This window comes from Sorghum bicolor, chromosome 6 (assembly GCF_000003195.3).
Source record: "Sorghum bicolor cultivar BTx623 chromosome 6, Sorghum_bicolor_NCBIv3, whole genome shotgun sequence".
NCBI classification, from domain to species: domain Eukaryota; kingdom Viridiplantae; phylum Streptophyta; class Magnoliopsida; order Poales; family Poaceae; genus Sorghum; species Sorghum bicolor.
Window position 1 is genome coordinate 50,757,418 of NC_012875.2, and position 7,621 is coordinate 50,765,038.

The following is a 7,621-nucleotide window of genomic DNA, read 5'->3' on the forward strand; positions in this document are numbered from 1 at the left end:
TGATGGACACTAGTAGATTCAGTATGACCTGTCATCAGAAATGCAAATGATTTAGTCTCACTTCACGATTCAGATTTCAGACATATACATTGAGATAATATAAGAGATCTCATAATATTAAGGCCTTGAAAAAATTACTTCCGACCTCTGTCTAACAAGAAACACACAGCCACAAGATGGTACAACTTGTGATGTACTACTATAACTGATGGATACTTGTTGATTCAGTGCCACTAAACTCAAGGGCTGTAAGTATGATCACTGCACGATTGCAACGAGTGGTTAGGTATTAGAGTTTCAAGAGTCTCCTGTGGCATCACTGTGTGGTGGTGGGTGTCTCACTCATGGATGGACGTCCCCATCCTTCGCTTTCATTCTTGCATGTTCATCCTGGTACGAGGCTACTACGGGCCACCAATTTTCCCGTGTGGTTGTAATGTCAGGCCAGCTTAAATATCAAAACTTTAGCATCACACCATTTATTAGTTGTGGTCTTGTGCGGCTCAAATATCAATGAGAGTAGTGAAAATACGGACGAGGTTGAAGCTTGCGCTGTTTCCAAGCGTGAATGATTGCATTTTCTTGAGTGACAAATGAGGAGTGTAGGAAGGGAGACTTGAGCAGACACCTTATGAACCATTAGGTCAAGGTGTGGTTGTCGGAACCCCACGTCCAGGCAATAGCCAAGCTACAACAATGCCCAGGAAGGGATCTCGTCTAAGGCCCAGGAGTGTGTGATTGAGCGGCCCGAACTAGGTTTATAACATCTGTGTCAAGGAGCCCACGCAGAGTAGAGGGAGAGTAGGAAGAGAACAACATCTATCAACTAAACAGAGCACATAACTCAATCGAGTATACTTTAGCCGACAACCTATCCGACGGGATGCCAATCCTTCTCCATCATCTCAGATCTGATCAGCACCACCGCAACTCCGCGGTGATGATAGCATATGTCCTCGGCGTCACCGCATGCTTGATCCACCGAAGCCCCACTCACACTTCACACGACTTTAACAAGCCAAGGGAGTCATGGATCCCAACAATACACCACCTATTTGACGAAGTGTTTCAAGCAGATCAACGATCTCCGTGCCGACTCCAATAGGTGCCCTCTTCGACAAGCACATCTCTGACCATGAGCAGCGGATGTGGACCTCGAGCTAGTGTGCATCCATGAGATCTCTAATGAATGCAATGACTGGGTGGCCGCAGTTGAGTCTGCCGTGGCGGATCTTGTCGTCTGGCGTCTAGAGGTGGATGGGAATCTCGACGACCTCTGCAAGGAGATGAGGCGCCTCATCACATAAGGGGAACACTCCTCAGTGGAGTGCCCTCTTCCTAAGGTGGGAATCCTGTCTCAGCCAGAGTTGGTCATCATGTACCCTTCTGCTAGACTACTACCAAGTAGCCCAACAAGCAACGCGTCACATCAACTAGACGAAAGCGGCTCTATGGCTTGGTTATGACCATAGTGCCGAACCTTGCCAATGGTATGTTAGCTTCACCTCCTACATATTCTCTTCCTGCTCTAGATCCCTGTCACGTAGCCACCACCGCCACCTCCTATCCTTGCCAATGTTTCTCACCATCCCCAACCTTCCCACCTCGGCCAATTACCTAAGATGCACTTTCCCTAGTTTGACGACACTACACCTAGTTATGGATTACTCAAGCCAATTCTTACTTCAACATGTATTTCGTTGATCCCTCAATGCGGATGTGCATCGCTACAATGCAATTCACTAGTTCTGCTAAACACTAGATTTAGTTTGTTGCCCACCACCTAAAATAGATTGGGTGGCAGGAATTATGTGCCATGGTCCTCATGTGATTCTACCACGATCAACATGAATTACTCCTCTACCAACTCTTTCACATCAAGCAGACAAGCTCTATCCAAGAGTATGTTGACCAATTTGTAGATCTCATTGAACAACTTTCTACTTATACACCAAAACCAGGTACCTTATCCTACACCACTCGATTCATTAACAAGCTCCATGATGACATTTGTTCTGTTGTTCTAGTCCAACATCCCACTAATCTTGATGTTGCGTGTTTGCTCGCCATTTTGTAGGAGGAGGAGGATGTTGAACCAACACGACGGAAGGAGATGCTCAGAGGGGCCGTCATTCATTAAGCCAATGATCGTGTGTGGGCTGCTACCTCTTCTTGCGCCGCCGCCACGACCCACCCTCCCTGGCACCCCCACAATAGACAAGCACCATCCTGAAGAATGACGTACTAAACACCATCACGTTTCTATGAATGGATGACAAGTTGCAGTCACTGCACTCATACCATAAGGCACACGACCTCTATATGTGTTGTGGCAAAAAGTGGCATCAAGGCCACAAATGCGCACCGTATAGGAGGTTTGGGACCTATGCCAAGATATCTTTGCTGAAGAAGATTGCTCTATGGATAATACACCTGTGCCAATAGATCAAATGTTTATGCTCCCCTCTATGGCAGCAGTCTCTACAATGGTGCAACCCAGAACTCTGCAATTTCATGGGTTGATTTAGGGGTCACTCCATCACTATTCTACTTGACTCAAGTAGTAGCACCAACTCATTTTTGGACATCAATATAGCTGAATCCCTTTCTGGCATTCAGCCATTGCAATCCCTAATTTTATTCAAGGTTGCCAATGGTGGCTCTATTGCTTTCACAACCCAAATTCAGTATGGCGAGTGGTCTATTCAGGGGTACACATTCCACTCTACTCTTAAACTAATTGGCACCTACTACATGATCATCGGCATGGACTAGTTACAAGCATTCTCCCCTATGAACATCAATTGCTTTAGTGTTGGATTCAGATACCTTATTATGGTCTAGATTATATTGTGTTACACAACAGCTTGCTAGAGCAAATTCAATGCTCTATGATTCAAATTCATCACCTATTTGACATTGATTCAGTCCTAAGGTTTAGTTGCTGCTTGATCAATATCAACATCCCTTTAAGTTATATATAGTTGCCTCCTTGTCGTGCCTATGATCACACCATAACCCTACTTCTAGGCACGCAACGGATCTCTGTCAGACCCTATCGCTACTCCCTGGTCCTAAAGGTAGAGATTGAAGCCCAAGTTTGAAAAATGTTATAGTCTAGGCTAATTCATCCAAGTACAAGTGCCTTCTCCTCTCTGGTCCTATTGGTGCACAAGAAATATAACATCTAGCGCTTGTGCCTTGATTACTGCCAACTAAATGTGCTCTCACCATGAAGCAAGCTCCCAATTATAGTTATAGATGAGCCATCGAGTGCTAGTTGGTTCTCTTATTTGGACCTCAGGGCAACTTTCAACCAGATTCATCTTGTCCTAGGGGAAGAGCACAAACTACATTTCAAATGCATTGAGGGCACATAGAATTCATAGTTATGGCTTTTGGGTTAATAGGTGCGCCAATTCCTTCCAAAGTGCCATGAATACTATGCTACATCCTCTCCTTTGCAATTGTGTTCTTGTCTTCTTTGATGATGTACTTATGTACAGTTAATCCTATGAAGAACATCTCCAGCACTTGGCCTAGGTCTTCGCTCTTCTTTTAAAGGACAACTGGTTGGTCAAGTTATCCAAATGTAGATTTGCTCAACAATCAACTAGCTACCTAGGACATGTGGTTAGTGTAGAGGGGGTATTGACTAATCCATCTAAAATTGAAGCTATCAAATCATGCCCGATCGCAAGATGTCAAGAAACTTTGTAGTTTTCTTAGCTTCGCTGGGTACTATCAGAAATTCATCAAGCAATACACTATTATTGCAAGACCCTTGATAGACCTACTTAAAAAGGGAGTGTTGTTCGTCTAGACTTCAACTGATACAACTGCATTTGATACACTCAAGCAAACACTCACTGATGCTCCAGTTTTGGAGCTTCCTGACTTCTCTCAATAGTTCCAGCTCCAAACAAATGCTAGTGATACCAGCGTGGGCGTCATCTTTCTTCCAAATGGCCAACCCCTAGCCTTTGTTAGTAAGGCATTTGGCATGTGCACACATGGCATTTCAACATATGAAAACGAGTACTTAGCAATTCTCATTGCGATCAATCACTAGCACTCTTACTTGCAGCACAAGGATTTTACTATCTTCACATATCATAGAAGCCTCATCTATATTATAGATCAATGACTACAGACACCTTAGCAAATGAAACTCTATACAAAACTAGTTGGGCTGCAATTCAAGGTTGTCTACAAGCCTGGGTCTTCAAATCTTGTAGCAGATGATCTGTCATGGCACCCCTCTCCTCCCACACACCTTCATGCCATATTGTCTTCTTCTCTGACTTGGCTGGCGGAGGTGGTTGCTGGTTGTGGTGCTGACCCGGCTTCACACAAGCTAAATATTGTAGGAACTATCTATTGACTGTGCCTCTCACCCCCTTATTCCCTACTTAATGGAGTTATTCACCTCAAATATTGCATTTAGGTGGGCGACATACTGACGGAACATGCCACTACGCCTGCTTTGGTACGGCCAATACCTTCACTGAACCCAACAATGAATGAAGTTGTACGCCAACAAGCACTTCTTAAAGAGGTCCTTCAACGTCCGTGATCCTATGTTTCCTACAAGCTCATCAAAAGCATCTCTAGCACCACACGCTCATCAAAAGCTCTCCATCTGCTACTTTGGTTCGTAGATGGTGCAGGCCAAGATCGGTGATGTTTCCTACAAGCTCGACCTACCAGCGTCTTCCTTCACCGACCCGGTATTCCATGTCTCACTCCTGAAAGCAGCACCATCAACCAAGTACACCATGTCTACCTTAACTCTAAAAACTAAAGATGATCTTCAAGTTCTTAAAGCAACTCTCCAGTGTCATCTACATCCTCGTCATTCTGGCTCAATAGCATAGCTATTGATCAAGTGGTCCGGCATGGATGCAGACCTCACCACTTGGGAAGGTGCTGCGCCATCCAGTAGAGATTCCTATTTGCTCTGCCGTAGGGACATGCCTGCTCACAAGGGGAGAAGGGTTCCACTACCTCACATGCAGGCAATAGCCAAGCTACAACAAGGCCTAGGAAGGGATCTCGTCCAAGGCCCAAGTGAGCAGCTCGGATTGGGTTTGTAACATATGTGTCTGGGAGCCCACATGTGAGGAGTAGTTTTTTGGGGGGGTCACGTGAGGAGTAGTTTTTTGGGGGGTCACGTGAGGAGTAGTTAAGGAAGGAGAGTAGGAAGAGAAAACAAAACTCACAACTCAATTGAGTATACTCTAGTCAATAACCTGTCTAGCAGGCTGCCTATATCCTTCTCCCTCTCGTCACTAATCCAATCAGCGCTGCCGCAACTCCACAGTGCTGATAGTGGTTTATATTAAGGCTGCAATGGCCACAACAAGTCATGTAGATCCACGATTAAGGAAGCTAACCTAGAAGGTTGTTGCAACAAGCATACTGATATTTATAATATTTTATCTTTAATAAAAAACATTTTCTCCCTGCGTTTCTATTGATGTCACATACTTACATACACTCTCCATCTCATGAAGAATCTCATTCTCACTTTCTAAGAAGTCAAGTATTTAACTTTTACTAATTATATATAAAAAATATTAATATTTATAATACATAATTAGTATTAGTAGTAGATTGTTGAATTTATTTTTATAATCAATTTATTTAATGATACAAACGTTACTTATATTTTTCTATATAGCTTGTTAAACTTAATAAGTTTGACCAGTATGTATCCTAGAGTGCCATTTTGTTTGGGACGTTGGGAGTACATGCACACCACACAAATATGTAAAGTCCTTGAGACAGCTTATGTGAGAACATGTTGTTGAAATAGATCTTAGCGTAACAAAATCTTCATCTCTTAGACCATGATCACTAACATATTTAGTGAGGAAATTAGATCCTAGATACTATTATAGCTGATGGATACTTTGTTGCTTCAGTGGGATTGAACTCAAGGCCTGTACGTGTGATCACTGCACAATTGAAAATAGTGGTTAGGTTCGAGTTGGAAGAGTCTCCTGCGCTGTTGCTGAGGATGTCGCTGTCATTCATGTTTGTCCTGGTACGAGTCTGAGCTGCAGGCCAGCCACCAGCTTACCTGTGTGGCTGTGGTTGTAATGTTAAGATGGCTCAAATATCAAAAATACAGTGTCACATCATTTAGGTTGTGGTCTTTTGGGACAAGGCGTTGGCCAATGATTCAATGAAGCTTGCACGCGCTATTCTAGATCAAAGCAGAACAGGGATTGATTGTTTTTCCCTCAATGACGGATGAAGAGCGCGTAGCAAAGATGGCTCATGAACCATCAAGCTTGTGTGTCGTTTATTTAATTTACATTATATTAAGGCCACAACAAAGGGCCCTGTTGATGCAAAACTGATCTGCAAACACAAAGGGCTAATACCCGATTCAAACGTTAAGGCGTGCCAGCCGATTTGACCTTGCTATCGGTAAAGGTGATAACTCGAATACTTTAGTCCTGACAACAGCGATGCGCCCGGATGTCACGGCTAAGAGGTACTCACGCGGAACTTGAGAATACGCCGAGCTTAAGTCGACGAATTCCTAAGAACTCGTAATAAAAAGAAAAATATGACGAAGTCGTCGAAAAAGTAGATGCTGGAATATGAGTAAAACGTGTGTTTGATTGATTTCTTGATTCATTATTACAAGGTCCTAGGGTTTATATTTATACCCTGCTCGAAGAGCTACAACCAGATACGATTAGAATTCGAATTCCAAATTACACGGAATCCATATACAAAACGATGCAAATAACTAAGGAAACAATAAAACTATCCTTCGTAACAAACTGAAACTCCTCCACATGACAACTGGCAGCTTCCGGACTCCTCCTTCGCGTCATCGGCAATCCCCTTGCCATGGTCATCGGCAGACCCTTTTACCTGGTCATCGGCACCATATTACTTCCTGTGGACTTAGTCACATTCAACTCCTCCCTCATCGGCAACCATCCTCATCAGCAACCCGCATCGTACTGCCACCCTATCCTGCCATCCTGGACACGTGCCCAAAAATGGTGTCAACACATGCCCCCCAGTTTCGGAGTATAAAACTATTAATGCTCCGAAATTCTCTGCAGTAATGATGTCTCCTCCGCAATTAATGCTCCTAATCTGGTAACCGACAACCTTAATCTGGACAACTCTGATCCTAATCCTCCGCAGATTCCTCGAAATCTCCAACTTCCTAAACGGGCATCTTTCTTGGTCGTACATCGGCAACAATACCGTTACAAAGATCTGCCGATGCTCTGACCGGGATATTCGCAAAAACGGTTACCTCCCCTCTATCCGCCAATCGGCAAGATGACCGTTATAGAATATCGCCGATGGACCGACCAGGAGATCGCGCACAGTAAAATATCTTTAGATAATGACCGCTTCCTGTCAAATCACCTGCACAATCCCTGGATTACCGTGCGAACAGTTACCATATCCACCTGAGTACCCTCGGGCTTCTCGGATGCGGCAAAGAGATAAGTCGGATTTGCCCTTGTCCATCTTGTCCTATAAATAGTTCCTTCTTGGGTACTCCTCCCCCATTACACCATTCTACTATCCAACTTTGCTTTTCCAGCGGCGGCGCCATTTACAATCCTCAAGATCTCCG